The 18,110-nt window shown below is 40.9% G+C and overlaps 1 long non-coding RNA gene and 1 pseudogene across 1 annotated transcript in view; one reads left to right on the top strand and one right to left on the bottom strand.

The window, feature by feature from the left end:
- Positions 1–1,572: 1,572 nt before the first annotated feature.
- The window catches only part of LOC120891808 (uncharacterized), a 45,745-nt gene continuing 29,207 nt past the window's right edge, over positions 1,573–18,110 (bottom strand). Inside the window, exons 2-4 of the long non-coding RNA XR_013435468.1 lie at positions 5,318–5,429; positions 2,036–2,150; positions 1,573–1,794 (exon numbers count right to left, since the gene is read on the bottom strand). This is a non-coding gene — a long non-coding RNA (uncharacterized LOC120891808). The remainder of the gene's footprint in view (positions 1,795–2,035; positions 2,151–5,317; positions 5,430–18,110) is intronic.
- On the top strand, positions 12,415–14,754 carry LOC101962681 (aspartate aminotransferase, mitochondrial pseudogene; annotated as a pseudogene).

Here is an 18,110-nt window from a genome sequence, read left to right as displayed (position 1 = left end):
CACCCACCTGAATGGTAACAATGTAATAGAATGTTTGAGGTCCCCAGGCCTTATGAGACTGTCCTTGCACAGAAAAATAAAATGGAGAGAAGATTGGGGTGGGGAAGAATAAAAGAGTGAGTTAAGTTTTCTGTATGTGAACTCTGTGCTATTCCTTGAACTTGGACCAATGATCAGTCCACAAGTGAAAGGCCATGTGTGTCTGAGGAAGGAGAAATCATGGCAACTCCCATAATTTTTTGGTGTGTGTTTGTTTTGTTTGTTTGATTTTGCCTTATTCCCTGGTTTAGGCTCCAGGTATTCAATTTGGAGAGGAAAAAACATGTGTTCCCTGGTCTAATTGTGAGTGAGCTCCTCAAGGGGTGACTTGCACTGAGTACAGTGCCATCAATTGCTGAATCCCCATATTTGTGAAGACAGGGGGAGATAGACTTGTGCTTGTGATAGTACTGTAGACAAAACAGTCCAGTGTGTCTAGGGTGGCCTCAGGCAGCTTCTGGAAGGAGCTGCCAAGTTGTAATGGAAAGTCTTTTTCTGGAATGCTCAGAGATCAGAGAAGAAAACTTCCCTATTCTGACTCTACAAAACTTTTCTGTTTCCCTTTGTGGTTATGCATCCTCATGCGTCTGCAGTCATGTGAAAAAATCGAGAAGTTTTCTAGGTTCTTTCCTGACTCTTGACTCCCAACTCCCAGTGAAAGGATCAGGATTCCACTTGGTTGGGTCAAGATTCTTCCCTTATTTTTGCCTGGCAGACCATGATGAGGCTACCTTTCCATATACATCTACTTTCATTCTTTTAGAACTCCTGTCTTGGATTCTGATACCTGTTTGGGAGCCCTGGCCTGGAGGATGAGGTCCCACATTCTTGCTCAGACACATTCAGTCTCTACTCATTCTTCCTCAGCACAATCCACTCTATCCCTCTTGCTCCCACTCAATTCTGCCTGATTTCAAAGTGCTACCTGCCCAGAACATACCACCATTTTATACTTTGGGGTCTTGGTGACTTGCTGTTCCGTCTGCCAGAGTGCCCTCTGCCCACTGTGTGCCCCAGAACTTGCTCACATTCCTCTTCTTCTCTCAGGAAGCACTTGGTGGCCCTCTCTGATGAAGCCGCTTGGGACTTCCTTTGTTCTGTTCCAGCCTCCTGTATTATGTCTCAGCTCCTCAGGCGGGCCGCACAGGAACCCAGTGTCCCTGAGTGTCATAGTTCTTTGTCACTGGATGAAAAGAACCCTGGCTTCATAGCATACAGCATAAGTCCCATCCCCTGGATCTCAGGGCAGATCTAGAGGCCATGGGGTGAGGAAGACCAAGAAGCAGGGAGACCTGGCTACCCATCATGACTCTGTGTCTCATTGGTTCTGATTTGGGGTTACTACCTTTCTTCTCTGTGAGAATGGCTCTTTTCTTCTCTATTTTTTTTCCTTCTTTATTTTAATGGATATGGGGTGGTAAGAGCAATAAATTTCCTTAATAAAGTTTCTTTGAATGATTAAGGTTCTAGAAATTTTGGGTATTCTGGGATTTTCAGGATAGATTTTGGAGGAAAGACACAACAAAACATGGAGAAGCTTGAACAGTTTATTTTACAGACCTCAATAGGAACCCCAGCCAATTTTACTTGGAGAAAACCACATGGGTGCTGATGGACACAGAAGCGGTTTCCATTAATGTATGAACAGGGTACGCACAATATATTGTTGGTTTCCTTCGTTGGGAACCACTGAAATATCATCACAGATATCTTTCTCATTAATTACGTCAATCAATATTGCAATTTTTGCAGTGTCTGGAAGAGATGAGGACAAAGATCATATTCCCTAAATCATTTGCAATTGATTTCCATTCTTAGTTTTTCTCATGTAGTGTTTCCCTTTTAAAGCCTGGGCTTTGTCCTCATAGACTCCTCCTGAGGTCTTCCTTTCCAGTCACCCCTCCGTTCCTCCCCCAGAGCTTGTGCTGAACATTTGTTTCTGGTCTTCCTCACTGGTGGGTGGATAACTCCTTCATTGGACAAAGCTTGTACTTACTTCTACTGTGAAAGTCCCAGAAGAAGGTAAATGGATTATCTTCACACAGACAGCCAGTGAATTTTTGGTTGAAGTGACCCTTCATTCGGACATTGCTTCTGAGTTGAGCTCTAACCTGGTGGGGAAAGAGGACTCAATGTTAGTCTAGGGAACAGGCCGGGGATGGAAAGACGAGAAGAAGAAAGTGGAGATGGGCTAGAGACATGCAGGAGCCCACTTATGTGGTGTCCATTCATGGGTCAGTCAGTGTTCTCCAGTTTTCTCTCCTCAAGTCTTCAATCTCCTGCCTGAGAAGTGTGGGTGTGAGACTCAGGAGGGAAGAGGAAGATGCTATGACTCCCAAGGCAAGGAGAGCTCATCCCAGGGCTGCCATTCATCAGAGAGCAGCTTGCTTAGATTAATAGCTGGAGCTTAGGGAATTGACCTGCATGAAGTTTTGATCTGTGACCCAGTGAGACAGTATCCTGGCTGCTCAGGTATACATGTCAAGGTCAGACCTTGTTGTCATCTCGTGACAGGGCCCTGCTGATCCTGCGACCTGGGATGACAGAAGTTAGACCTTTCCCTTTGATGGTCAGGTAGAAACAGCCATGGAATCCCAAGCCTGGCTTTTAGATAAGCAAGTAGAACCATGATGGTTCTTTTTTTCCTCTTTCAGCTTGAGATTGCTTTAGTATCTGCAATTATTGCTTCTGTCCATTTCAGTTGTCTAGTTAGCATTTGTATCCCAAGACCCATCCACCCAGAGGGATCTGTGGATGAAGTATACTATGTCTGTGAACTCAGATGGAAAAAAATTGTATCTTTACTTCTCCAAGATTTAACTAAACTTTAGCATTCCTCAATGCTATACGTTGCCTCAATAGTATATGCAACTTTTTTACCAGGAGCAACAAAATATCAGTTCAAAGATTCAAATACCTTGAACATGACCTGTACTCATCACCACCCTGAACAAAAGGTGGCAATTAAAATGGCTGCATCAGTATGACTGAAACAGCCTACACATCCCCGAAGCTTGGTCAGGTACCTGGCAACTCCACCTGGAATAACCCTTCACATTCTTCCCATTGGAATGCTGCTCAGAACCCCTGAGGTGGGTATCTTGATGTTTAGAGAAGACTATACTTGTATTGCTTAGTTTTTTAAAAATCACATTTGCAATAAAATATTGTCATGAATGGAAATTTTATCACTGTATAATTGCAGCAGAAGTATCAGAATCCAGTGGAATAGCATGAATGAATGACATGTGTCAAAGACCAGCACAGTTTCACTATACTAAACTTCTTTATTCAAGCTGAGCAACAACAACCATCATAGACAATGTCTTCATAAAATGAAATGTATCTTAATATTCTAAATATTTGAAATGTATCTAAATATTCTGAATGGAGAAATCCAGCTAATGTATCATGTAAACACATATGTCACTGTATCAGAACTTTTATTGTGGTCATTCAATATGATAACTATCCTATGTAATCCAATGCACTTTATGTATTTAAAAGCAATTTTCTGATAACTATTTCATATATTTTATAAGACCAGTAAAATGGTCCATAATACAAAAATGCTTAAGTCTTTTGGTTAACCACAAGTGTTCTTTATCCTTAAAGCCTTATATGATCTTTATCTTCAAATACAAAATTATAGGAACAATCTATTCTACTTTGATTTGAAAATAGACAAATGTGAGCCTAAGATCCCAATTTATCAAAAATTTAGTTGTAGAATTATTATAATTGATAGAAAATTAGGGGGTGTAAATTTCAAATTTATATAAACAAATTATATTTTCCTAAAAGTATAAATTATAATATAAAGATGTTTTTGTAGTTATATTCTTTTGTTGATTGAAATCTACAAATAAAATTGGTTGACTAAAACTAATATAATTTCCTTTGACCTGAGATATTTCCTGTCTGCACAATTACTCATTCTAAGGAGTTTCTTATTCTTTTTATTTGCACTTGGGTGGGTTTTTAAAGTCACTCTCTCTTATTGTACTAACAAGATACTTAAAAACATAATTTTATTGATCATAACATTACATGTCATTTTATTGATTTAAACACTTTATTACACCTATCACTTCTTTAGGGGTAGAAACAGACTTTCATTATCTATCACCACCAGAAATTATCATTATCACAAAAATTTTATGCATGTATTTTCTACACATTTTCCTCATTCTCATTTTCAGTTATGCTTAAACAAATAACAAAATTAAAAACTATCACTCAGACTCCCTTTCACTCAATTTAGAATAAATGGCTCAGATTTTTGGACTTCAAATAGAAAAATTTGACTAAATAGCTAGAATGTTCTGCACTTTCTGATCAAGACTCTTTTACAAGAATAAAGATATTCCCAGAATATATTTACATGAATAGCTAACCTCATGCTAGCAATTTTTGGTCCCTTAGATCTCACTCAAACCAGGAAACTCATGTTGTAGGGAAATACAGAGTGATATAGTGCTCTAACTCCTGGTTGCTCAAAGTACTGTCCTTGGAATACAGCTTCTGCATGCTCTGGAGTTCCTTAGAAATCTAGAAGTTCCGGCTTCTCTCTACACCTTGGAATCAGGATCTGTCCTTTGACAGGATGGCCAGGTGAGTTTTAGGCTCATCATGATTCGAGAATTCTGTTCTACTGCAGTCTAATCTACAAATTAGACTTCTCTCCAAGAAATGCTGAACTGGGAAAAAGAGGACAATCTGTGGAGTGGAGGGTGGGGCCAGAACAAGAGCCAACTTTTGGTGACTTGAAGCAAAAGAGCAGAGGAAGGGGGAGCGAAAGGCAGACTTGGCTCAGGGCTCACTGGAGATGAGGCACCATGCTCTGCAAGTCCTTCTGTTCCATGCCTCAACCTACTGCATGGGGTTGCAATCAGTCCTACCAAGAACCCTCTGTCCAGGCTTCCATCCCAGACCAGGAATGCTCAGGGCCTTGGAGGAACTGTGACCGGTTCTCTAACAGCTCTTAGACTTTGTTTTCCTTTTACTATCCCTCTTTCTCACTTCTTTTTTCTTTTTCTTTCTCCCTCCTTACCCTCCTTTCTCATCTTTCCTAAACCTCTTGGGATCAGAGTTTCCTTATCTCCAAAATAAGAATGATCATCTGCCCCATGCTCGGACAATTGTTCTGAGTCTAATAGCAAAACTTATGAGGAGGTTAAGTATATCGTGCAACACAAAAGAGAGAGAGAGCAATTCAATTTTGTTTCTAATAAGAAGTAAGATTTGTCTGGAGGTCCCTCCTCAAGCCTGTACTTACCACCATGCATTCTCTCAGTTCTGTTCGAAGTTCAAGTTTCACATTGACTTCTTCATTTGGCCTTGCTCTCTGTGGCATATCCAAATGAAATTGCAACACCTTCCGTCTAGGTCTGAGAAGAGGAAAAAAAAAAAAAAAGCACAGAACTCAGTGACTAGTTCATGAGACTGGCAGGGGGACTGGAACCACCAGAGAGTTGGGGGTAGATGGTGAGATTGGATGGACTGTTTAGCATTAGAGCCCCAGGAATTTTTGCCTGTGGGTGGCTTTGGATATTGTGTATGGACTTAGTTTCATTTTAAGAAGCAACTGAATTCTACTTAAAATAGATCATTTTCCATTTTATTTCCATTGACAAAAAAGAACAAGTTTACAAAAAGGAAAAAAAATGAAGATTCAAGTACAATACCACATGTCATTTACTAATAACATCCTACAGGTTCTGCTGCTTATCTGCTGTGGGATGGGAGAGGGGAGTCACCCATAGGAGAAGACAGCATAGTCACAGAATCACATCACTCCAGCAAACATCTCCATGCACTGGCTTTTTATGACTGTCCTGAAAGATCCTCCTTCTTTGTTCTGGATAGGGTCCAGCAATTAGAATTTACTTAGTTCTTTGGGACTTCCCAGGAAGTTTTAAAAATCTATAGGAAGGGATGTAAAGATTTCCTGATTAGGAAAGAAGCCCTCCCTAAGGTTTCTCTGTGGAAGGAAGGGCTTGGCTCACGGGTTTTCCAGAGCTTTGTTGAGTCCCAGTTGCAGGCATAGGACCAGGAGCAGGGCTGCAGGGCCAGCCCTGAGTGGCAGCTGGAGAGAGCTCATGCTGAAGGAGGCAGAAAGTGACTTCCCAGAGGAGTGGTGATCCTGGTGTCCAGCATACTTCTTATATGTAAATCAAGGAAGAGGAGGAGCTGCCAGGTAGGTCCTTGAAGTGAATCACCCAATCTTGCTCCCAACTCATGAACTTTCCTTGTTGAGCTGTACTTTGTTTCTTCCTTATTTCCTCAGTATCAGAGCTTCTCAGAATGGCCCTTGCCTGGCTTAAGGACATGGTTCTGTCCCTTCAGTGTCTGCAGTAAGGTGTAGTCCTACCTCCTGATACTGCCAGTTACCAGTTACCTTGACAAGTCCAGCTTCCTCAAATGTTGAAGTCCAACACCAAAGAAGCACACTGAGGCAAGCATAGAATAGAAAGTAAGAAGTTTTATTTAAAGATAGGAGAACAGAATTTTCCCCAGAGAAAGAAGAGGATCTGAAAGGCAGAATCCCTGCAATGAGGAAGTCCTATCTCTTTGATACATCTAAAGTTTTCTTTGTTGTTGTTGTTCTTCCCCCTTAACTTGTTTATTTCCCCTCATGGCCATATATCTGATAGGGAGATGCTAGTGGGAAACCCCAAAGGTGGGAAACAGGTGGGCTGGAGGGGCCAGGGTGGAGTGATCATTGCAGGAAGAGGTTCCCAGAGTGAATTTAATTAGCAGTTCCCTGTGTGCTCAGGAGTGGGTTCATTAACAATTGTTTAGGAAAGTGTATAGACTGGGCTTCTTGGGGACATTAACATTTCAATCTGTCTTGGCTGCAATCTCCAACCTTTCAGACCCAAACTGGTTTGGTCTGTTTTTCAATCTGGCCCAATTTATCTATCTTTGCTAAATACCTTTTTTTCAGTTTGGCTTCATTTTCCCCCTGCAAATCTAGGAACTCCTTACTACTGTAAGGAAAGTGGACAATGACTGCCCTGGCTGCCTGGAGCTGGAAGTGGGTGGTGTGGGGGCAAGCAGTTTGGAGGTCCCTTTTTAAAATTGAGCTAGCCAATGGAGAGGTCTGTGGTAAAAGTCTGGTTCAGAAACAATAGGCTGGAGGGCCTTTTGAGAGATGGGTGGTCTACAAGAGATACAAGAAGTTATCAGTACTAGAAGAAGATTAATACAATAATAAATGTCACAGCATAGGAACATGCCAACAAGTATGATTATGACAACAGAAACGAACAATGTTTTCCACCAGGAGGTACCAGAGAACCAGGAATTAAGACTTTGTTCCCATGATAAGGCTGGTGAGGACATGGCCTATATTTGAGTATGTAAATCTTTAAGGATATCAGTCACATTGCCAGAGTTGTCGGGTATGTGAACACAGCATTCAGTTCTTTTTTTTTTTTTTTTAATTAGTTGTTCAAAACATTACAAAGCTCTTGACATATCATATTTCATACATTTGATTCAAGTGTGTTATGAACTCCCATTTTTCCCCCGTATACAGATCACAGAATCACATCAGTTACACATCCACATTTTTACATACTGCCATACTAGTGTCTGTTGTATTCTGCTGCCTTTCCTATCCTCTACTATTCCCCCTCCCCTCAGCATTCAGTTCTAATAATGGCTCAAGTACCTCTTTGGGCTGTGAGGACATCTCAAGCCATGAGGTTTTTAAATTTATTTTTATTTTATTTTTATTAGTTACACATGACAGTACAATGATCTTGACATATCATACATTTGAATCAAATGGGGTATAATTTCTCATTTATTGCTGTATATATATACGTGACTGTTTGACCAATGTGATTCTGCAACCTGCCATGTGGTTTTGTAAGATGGCTTTCCTCATGTATGTTACTTCTGTGTTAAGGAGAGAAACACCTCAATGTCATGGAGAGCAATTTAAGTATAATTGCTTAGGGTCTCCACATGTCACATTACATCTTCTAAATCAATTTGTGGAATAAGAAACAGTGAAGTTAGGTGATCATACCAACAAAAAGCAGATCATCCCCATCTATATCTGAGATTGGAGAGATTTGCTGGCTGTTCTATACTTGGGGTCCATCTCCCTTGCATCCAGGGGTTCCCCATAGTACAACTTCCTATCCAGCCTGGAAGAAACCAGGGCCATAAGTTAGTTCCACATAGACATTGAATCCCTTTGGGTGCTGGCCAAATAATTTTAGGTCTAGAGAGTCAATTAGTCCCAAAACAATCAGTGGCTTATAAAATCACAATTTATTGGCATAGTGACTCTGGGGTCCATCCTAATTCTCTAGTAATGTTCGGCCATTTGTCATAGGTGTGGTTACATTGTTCCCAACAGACTGAGGTTTCTTGGTTAGATGTCCAATGGTGGGTGTAAGCCATAAATATCTCTCCCGAATCAGATAAATAACCAACACTGTGACAAATTGTTGGTGATGATGATGGTGGAAGGTGAGAATTGCATGGGCCTATATGTGACTTACCAGTGGCAGAAGTCTGAAGATTGGTCTGTTCTAAGGTGAAAAATCTTTTCATGACCTAGTTGTGGTAAAGTTTGACTTATAGGCCATAAATTAATATCGGCATGAAAAGCAGTTTATGAAGAGGATCTTTCTTCCTTTTTTCTAACATTAAGGATTGTAAATTTATGCAGTCATTTTATTGTAAGGGGATACCCACCAAGGCAGTCCAGAGGTGCTTGAGAAGGGTAATATTTCACATATCCAGCAATTATCTTTCTGTGACCTAGTGGCATATTGTTGGGCCAAATATAGAAAAGAGTTAGTCTCAGTGGATCTGTCTATACTAAAGAGAGAAAGAAAAGTTTACATATCACCATTGTCTCTGAGGAAGAGATATTCCAGGTCTTCTACTAGTGTGCAGAAGTGTCATTCCTCAGATCCTTGGGAAGGAAAAGTCTCTTTGGGAGTCGACTCAGGATGGCAGGTTTGAACCTGAGAGTAGAGAATCCAGTTCCTCTGACCCAGAACTTTTACTGCAGAGGGGGCAGATAAGATTATAGGGAAAGGTCCTTTCCAAATAGGGTCTAAATTTGGGGAATTTGAAGGTATGGTGTTGGACATAACTACATCTCCAGGCTCATATAGAGAAGTGATTGACTCAGATATATGATATTTACAGATTTTAGTTTGGAATTTGGTTAGGTGGGCCACTAGATCTGCAGTTTCCTGATCTTTAAGGATATCATTGTTAGAAATGGCCTCCCATATAAGAGCTCAAATGGGCTGAGCCCTAACATTTTGTGGGTGTTCCTGATCCTGAATAGGGCCAAGGGACACACCTTAGGCCATGGGTAGTTTAAGAAATCTCCTGTGTGAGTTTTCTTAAATGACTCTTTAGGATGTCATTAGTCTTTTTTACTCTTCCTGAGGATTGAGGTCTCCATGCTCAATGGAGGTGTTATTTTATGCCTAGGGCTTTGGACATTCCTTGAGTGACAGCTACCTTGAAAGTTGCTCCAGTGTCGCTCTGGAGGCTGTGGGACAGCCCAGATTGGAGAATTATTTCTGTAATAAGGCTTTGACTACTTCTCCTGCCTGTTCAATTTGGGAGGGATAGGACTTTTGTCCATCCCATAAAAGTATCTACCTTAACCAATAACCAATTGGAACCCATTGCTCTTGGGCATGTGAGTGAAATCAAGTTGCCAGTCTTCCCCAGGGAACTATTCTGTCTTCTGTAATTCTGGGGGCATCTTGGCAGAGTTAAGGGGGTTATTTCTCTGACATGTCTCTCAGACTTTGATAATTTGGTGGATGGTCTTTAAAATATTGTTTCCTTTAAGTATGTCTTGAGTTAATTTGAGAGGATTTATTTTACCAAGATGGAAAGATTGATGTGGGATGATGTAAGAAGCATCTGCCATAAACGTACTGGCACATGCTGAGACTCACTAAGTTGTTCGTCATAAGGAATAGCAGCCATAGGCATGCTTAGTCAGGCCTAATTATAATTAATAGAAAGCAATTAGAGGCACTGGCTAAAGGCATGCTTAGCAATAACTGGTTACAATTGATAAGTAGCACAGCTCCATGGACATGCACAAAGAACATGTCCTGTTGCAATTACATAATCTCACTGGACATGACCAATGGACATTGACTCTCACTGGTGTAACCAATCACCAACAAACACCACCATCTTCAAACTATATTTAAAACACTGTTCATCATCGAGGTTGCTCTGAGGATATCAGTAAGAATGGGTGCTTTGCTCTCTGTCCCTGAATTGACTCCATCATTCACTGAAGTCCAACCATCGGCAGGAGAGAACCACTAGACAATAACAACTTTGCTCTTTGGCTAAAGTTGCTTGGCATCAGAGATATTTTGGGGCTTATGGTTGCCCAAGTAGTGTGTGAAATGCTTGTAGTGCTTAATTAGTGTGCCTTAATTGCTAGTTGGGGTGCTTCAGCACACCCAACACTCTGTGCATTAATTGTTTGTGTGTCGAAGATATGCTTGCATTTGAGGACAATCTGCCTCTGAGTAATAGCATCGCTCGGGACAATTGGTGTAGTTGGCATGGATGCTTATGATTGCTTAAGGCCTATACATAAGTGATACCTTGGGGTACCAACCTTGAACCAAGAGAGTAGTGATCAATTCCAAAAGATACCTGTGTGTAACTGTGGTAAGACTGGCTCTGGTAGGGGTCCAACCTTGGTGAAAGGACCATACACCAAGTTATGATTGCTATTAGCCACCTCCAAAAGGCACCCCAGGGAAAACTGTGGTGAGACTGTCTTCTGGGAGGGGTGAAAGCAACTTCCTGACAGGGTAAGGCTGGATGCGGGAATGGTTAGTGAAACGGTTATATAGACAGGCAGAATTATTAATTGAATGATGTATGTCAAGCATATATATACCAATAGCACTATATTATGGTATTGTAGAAAGCATGTGGTTTAGGTAATACTGCATATAGCTGTTAAGTTACAGAAATGATGTGGATTAAGGAAAAACTAGACCAATTGAAATTCTGGTCAAAAGTAAATTAAACCCCCCAAATCAATGGTGAGACATAGATAGGGCCACACAGGAAAAGTTCCCAAACTTCCAGAAAGGGACAACTGTAGAAGTAGTGTTAACAAACCCTGATGGAATGCAACCCATAATTGCTCAAGCAGATTCTAAAGAAATACCTGAAATATTGTGTAAAACAATCAGACATAGATGAAGATAGATAAAGGGGAAAAAGGCTAGCCAAAAGAATTATTGAAAGAAGTAAAACTAACCCATTCCTACAGAACATGATGGAAATCCAGGAAGTTAAGGAATGCATATGGTCATTACAAATAAAATAATTACTCCAGTGAACTCTGAAAATGCAGAACAATCTGTTGAAATTAGGGACTTAACCAGGACTGAGATACAGGTATATAGAAGTGAATTTGCACAGAAAGACACCAGGAATGTCAAATACTTACTAAAACTTTAGAACAGGAAAGCAAACAGAGTGATGGTTTCTGGACAAGAAATGTCAGCCCTAGTAGGTATCACAGACAACCCACAAATCCATGATGCACTATTAAAAGTAGTCAATGATCAACCCCTTGAGTCATATGCCATATTTAGCTGGGTAGCCCAAGCTTGGATCAATGGTGGCCCTGTTGTCAATGATGGATCTGTCATCCTTTGGTATGCAGTTATACTGGGCCAGTACGACCAATATATTAAACTGTCATAAGATTGGGATTATTGTAATGATATACTCTGAGGAGTCTACTACACTATTAGCTATTCCTATAAAACAGGAGATAAAACATTTAGTGATCAAGGGAGGCACAAGTCATCTAAAGCTAACATTAACAGCAGCACTAGCTAATGCCACACATAAATGACATAATAGAATACCTAAGACAGGCCAGGAACCTTGAGACAGACAAGGACATTTTCATTTATTACTCAAGTGAAAATGTCCTTCCCAATACAATCGAATTGGGTGTCAACATACTTTATATATAAACAGAGATATGAAAAATTGTGGTATATATATATATATATATATATATATATATATATTAAGAATTGTGATGCAAAAAATAAACAAAATACATGTATAAAGGTATGAATTGGTGTGAACATACTCTGTATACAAAGATATGAAAAATTGCACACTATATGTGTAATAAGAATTGTAATGCATTCCACTGTTATGTATTTAAAAAAAATAAAATCAATAAAACTAATAAATAAATAAATAAATAAATAATTGGACCATTAATAAAGTTCAAGGACCTGCAGCTTAATTAAAATTTTGGGGACTTGCCCTCCTCTCTGTCTTGCACTACCTACTGCCCTCTTGCCATCCACCATGGCCCTGAAGCACTCCTGCTGCATCCTCTCTGGGGCCGCTGGCGCCTTCCACCCTGGCCTTGCCCCCGCAGCCTTTGCCAGAGCCAGCTCTTGGTTGGCCCATGTAGAAATGGGACCCCCAGATCCCATCCTGGGAGTCACTGAAGTCTACAAGAGAGACACCAACAGCAAAAAGATGAACCTGGGAGTTGGTGCCTACCGAGATGATAATGGAAAGCCTTATGTGCTCCCTAGCGTCCGGAAGGCCGAGGCCCAGATTGCTGCAAAAAATTTGGACAAGGAATACCTGCCCATTGGTGGACTGGCTGAATTTTGTAAGGCATCTGCAGAACTAGCCCTGGGTGAGAACAGTGAGGTGTTGAAAAGTGGCCGGTTTGTCACCGGGCAGACCATTTCTGGAACTGGTGCCTTAAGGGTCAGAGCACATTTTATGGAAAGATTTTTTAAGTTCAGCCGAGATGTCTTCCTACCGAAACCGTCCTGGGGAAATCATACACCCATTTTCAGGGATGCTGGCATGAAGCTACAGGTTTATCGGTACTATGACCCCAAGACTTGTGGTTTTGACTTCACAGGCGCCATGGAAGACATTTTGAAAATGCCAGAGCAGAGTGTTCTTCTCCTGCATGCCTGCGCCCACAATCCCACAGGAGTGGACCCTCGTCCTGAGCAGTGGAAGGAAATAGCGTCTGTGGTAAAGAAAAAGAATCTCTTTGTATTCTTTGACATGGCCTACCAAGGCTTTGCCAGTGGTGATGGTAACAAGGATGCCTGGGCTGTGCGCCACTTCATCGAACAGGGCATTAATGTTTGTCTCTGCCAATCATATGCCAAGAACATGGGAGCGGGTGGGAGCCTTCACCGTAGTCTGCAAAGACGCTGATGAAGCCAAAAGGGTGGAGTCACAGCTGAAGATTGTGATTCGCCCCTTGTATTCCAACCCTCCTCTCAACGGGCCGAGATGGCCTCTACCATCCTGACTTCCCCGGATTTGCGAAAGCAGTGGTTGCAGGAAGTGAAAGGCATGGCCGACCGCATCATTAGCATGCGGACCCAGCTGGTCTCTAACCTCAAGAAGGAGGGCTCCTCCCACAACTGGCAGCACATCACCGACCAGATCCGCATGTTTTGTTTCACAGGCCTAAAGCCTGAACAGGTAGAGCGACTGACCAAGGAGTTCTCCATCTACATGACAAAGGATGGCCGCATCTCTGTGGCAGGGGTCACCTCCAACAAAGTCGCCTATCTTGCACATGCCATCCACCAGGTCACCAAGTAATTTCCTGGTGCGAGAACAGAGACAACCTTTTTGTCGTCAGTCCCTGCCGTTGTGTGATTCACATGTAGGATGAGGGAGGGTGGATGGTGGAGAGGTCATTTCTTTCAACCACAGTGCATAACACTTAGTGATTGGATGTATTTCTCAGAAAAGAACATGTAGTGAGATAGCGCAGAGGCATCCATGGCTGGTGTCTGGAACTCTGTGGCTTTAAACCAAACTCCTCCATCATCCTTTTATCTGACTTTTTTGAAAGAGTTTACATGTATAAGAAAGTCACAGCACCAAAAACCTGTCATGATGTTGCAATATTTCAGAAGCTTTAATGAAGCACTGTGTGGTGGAAGGGGTTCCTCTGCGGATCCAGCTTGAGACATAGCTCATGCTATAAGCTGAGTTGTGTCATTAGCAGTCCACCTCACATTTGTCCCCCCATGGTGGAGCATCCTATCAACAGACCATATTGCACAAATTGTGCTTTACAAAAACCAATGGGTCTGTTGCCACTGCAGCAAGGAAAATAATAGATGCTGTTTCCTGTCTTATTTAAGAAAATAAGGAAAATGTCTGTCTCTTCTTACCATTGCTGTTCTTTTCTTTAACACAAAGACCTATAACTAGCCTAGATTTCCATCCCCTTCTATTGCTTGATTAATCATGAACCCCATCATATCAGGATCTATTTAAGATTGGAGAACATAATTTTCTGCTCATGCCATACCCTCTGTTTCTTGGCAAAGAATAGTCGAGGGTAGGTGACCGCACTTTATGCCAGCATCCTCATCATTGACTCTGTAATTGTCTCCTCCTGGGGTGCTGCTTCTGCCCGCTGGACCTCTACTTTCATTCCTTGTGGTTGTGCAGCCACTAACCTCACATCACGAGTCAGGCAACACAGGTTAGGATCAGAAAAGAGATAGTCTGGGGTTTGTGTGCTGCCAGCCAGGCTTAGGCTTCACCCTTGGAACGATAACCACCATCTGCTCCAATCATGTAGACTTACTGCACCTTGGTTTCTCTGTTACAATAAAATTACTGTAGATCCAAAAAAAAAAAAAATTGGGGGGAGTAATTTGTAACTCCACTGGACAATCAATTCTATCCACCACCACTGATAAAATACGTCTCTAACCAAGCCCACAGAAAGATGCAAGCCCAACACCTAATTGGCTTATTTGATTATTGGACGAACCACATCCCCTACTTACAAATCATCTTAAAACCTATATATGAGGTGACAGGACAGGAAGGCAGGACATTTTGTTTGAGAAGAACCACAATTTTCTGCCTTTAAAACACTAAAAGAATACTTTAAACAATACCAACACCTACATGTACCTGAAAAGGGATGATTTACAGTAGATATAATATTTTTAAAAGATTATGGTAACTGGGGACTTTATACCACCATTAATGGAAAGACATTCTCCATGACATTCTTTTGCAAGAAATTCTCATGGATATCCTCAAAATAATACCTTTTTGAGAAAACCATGTGGACACTCTATGAGGCTTTGCATACTGTTTCCCCACAATGTCAGAATCAACCCATAAAAATCCGATCAACTATACCAATATTACCATGGGCCCTTGTGCCTGGAGAAGCACTGCCCGGGGTACAGATGGAGCCTAAGGTGCTAACAAGGAAATGATATATACAGGAGTTCCACAAGGAACACCCAATCACAACAGGAAAGACAGTAGCCAAATTGACTGAGCACATAGCGTCCCAGCCAATTGCATCTGTCCTAAAACATACTCCCGTTGTACCCCAGCAGACCAATCAGGCACTGGGGGGTCTGAACAATGATCAATAAAGCTACTAAATGCCTGGTTCACTGATGGCTCCACTATGGTAATAAAAAGGAGGCATCGGTGGAATGCCACAGCCTACAGACCCTCAGATGGAGTAATTCTGACTGATGAAGGGACAGAATACTCAGCCCAACATGCAGAACTCCATGTGGTGAAATTGGCTCTAGCACACTCTAAATCTGAGGAACTAAAAATTATATACATATTCATAGATTCTTGGTGCATAGCAAATGGCATCGCCATTTGGTCAGGAAAATGGAAATCCTCTAATTGGACTATTAATGGTAGGCCTAATTGGTCTTGTGATATTTGGGATTATCTTGAAAAATGCAGTATGATAATATATGTTTCCCTTGTAGATGCATACACTAAACATACAGATAAAACATCTGTACATAACCGGAAGATAGACAAACTCTCTAAATTACAAAATTGCTTAAAATTGCAAAATACAAATCAATGGACATCCAAATAAACTTCAATAATTATCTGAGAACTTGATGGCAATTTTTAAACCACATAACATAACCTCACTTACACAATCTAATAAATGGGCCAAAATCCCACTCAAAACCATGCCACCAAATCTAATGAAGAAATTTTAGACATACATATATGGATTGGATATATAAGTGGGCTTCCAAAGAACCTTCATAGCAGCACTGTAAATCTGTTGTTCAACATTGCACCAATTGTTCTAAGGCTCACTTAAGATTTAGACATACCTCACCATCAGATAGATACAAACCCAACATTTTTAATTTCATGCTTCAATTTGACTTTATAGGACCTTTACAACACTTTCAGAACAAATGCGCATGTACAATTAGAGATGTCTTCTCTAGATTGAGACTAGCAAACCCTTGCTCATCACCCAATCAGGAGGCCCCCATCACAATAAAGGCAATTGTTGCCAACATTATGGCAATGGATTAGTCATTATGGATTACCAAACATCATTGAAAGTGATCAGGGGACACATTTTGCAGGGGCCCAGATTAAGAAGTTATACAATACTCTAAGCATACAATGGAATTACTACCTTGCCTATAATCCTACTGCCAGTGATTTTATCAAACAATGGAACAGAGTACTTAAAACTAAACTTATGGCCTTTACTGAATTGTGTCTAGCTAAGGCCATTCCAATCACAGTCTTCAAATTAAATAACAGGCCTCATTTAAATAGAAATTCTCCTTTTCAGACAGCTTTTCCTTTTACCCACTTGTTACACTATCTATTATACAACCTATAAGTAATGCTCTGATCTCACCCAGAGCATTCGTTAAAAATTCAAGAGAATTCCCTTTCTCTACAGGATATTGTCACATCTGTGGATGGAAATTGCTTTTGGATGACTGGTCCCAAAGATCATCTCCAGTTGACCAAACAACATCTCTTTTTCCGCATGAAGATCAACTGTGACCCTCTGTTTTGGCCTTGGTGAGCAATGTGGAAACTCATCTACTTGATCAGTTTCCTTTGCATTTTATTTTCTGCCCTCATTTTAATTGGACATTTCACCTTTTGCCAGCATTGCACCTACACAAACTGTACTGAGTACTCCGAGGTCTGGTAACACACCTTAGTTAATTATATGCTGTGCTTCATAGAAACTTGACAGTGAGTTTAAATGTCTCTCCTCAGGCTTCCTTTCATTATTTCTTGACTTTGCTCAGGAATGAATTGGTCAAACTGTCTTCAATAGACCTTCACCAACTCTCTCCTACTCAGATATTGGATCTTATTGGAGACTTCTGGTTTTAAAGAGCCTTTACTGACCTGACCCCTCCTCAACTCTCTTCCTTCTCCTCCTGGCTTCTACACCTAATGTTTGGTCCCATACACACTTATTGTCAAACCTGGCATTGATTATTTCCCTTATCCCTGAATATGACTTGACCATTTTCCTGGCCTTGGTCCCTTCCACAACTCCCCCTATTCACCTACGAATTCATTGCCTCTTTCACACATATTGATTTTTCCCATTTTGATCATGTTTATTGTTTTTTTCTTTTATATTATTTATCACTTTTTTAGCCCCTGGATAAAACCTCAGGATATCACACCAGAGGTTATTGTCAAAGCTAATTCAGATATTGGTGTTAGCTTTGACAATAATTCAGATATGGGTGTTGTAATATTGTGAGACCAACACAACAATGTTCGTTTATATCATACTTCCTAATTTCTGATTTTGCTCCAACCCAACACCTCAGACATACCATACATAATCTCTGACCTTCTACAGAAACTGCTCCCAAAAGTCTCCCATGATCAATCACCCTCCACATTTATCTCCATAGTATCTTTAATGCAAATACATTTGCAAAATTTGGCTTCTCAACATGAGGTCACCATTCCAATGGATACTGACCCTGTATATTCTTTTCCTTTTCTGTCATGTGATCTGGCCACACAATGCCAGTTTGACTGACTCTACACCTGCTAATGAAGAGAACATCTCTTTAGACTCACAGGCCCCACATACCTGGAATTTCATGCATGTTTCTTGAATACCATGGAGATATGTGAATTTATCCAAGGTGCTCCATTTTTGAAAAAGCACACATGGTCATTATCGTATCCAATACAATCTG

This window comes from Ictidomys tridecemlineatus, chromosome 2, assembly GCF_052094955.1.
Source record: "Ictidomys tridecemlineatus isolate mIctTri1 chromosome 2, mIctTri1.hap1, whole genome shotgun sequence".
In the NCBI taxonomy this organism is placed as follows: Eukaryota; Metazoa; Chordata; class Mammalia; order Rodentia; family Sciuridae; genus Ictidomys; species Ictidomys tridecemlineatus.
Note: the sequence above shows the minus strand (reverse complement) of the source record. Positions and strands in the feature narration are given on the sequence as shown.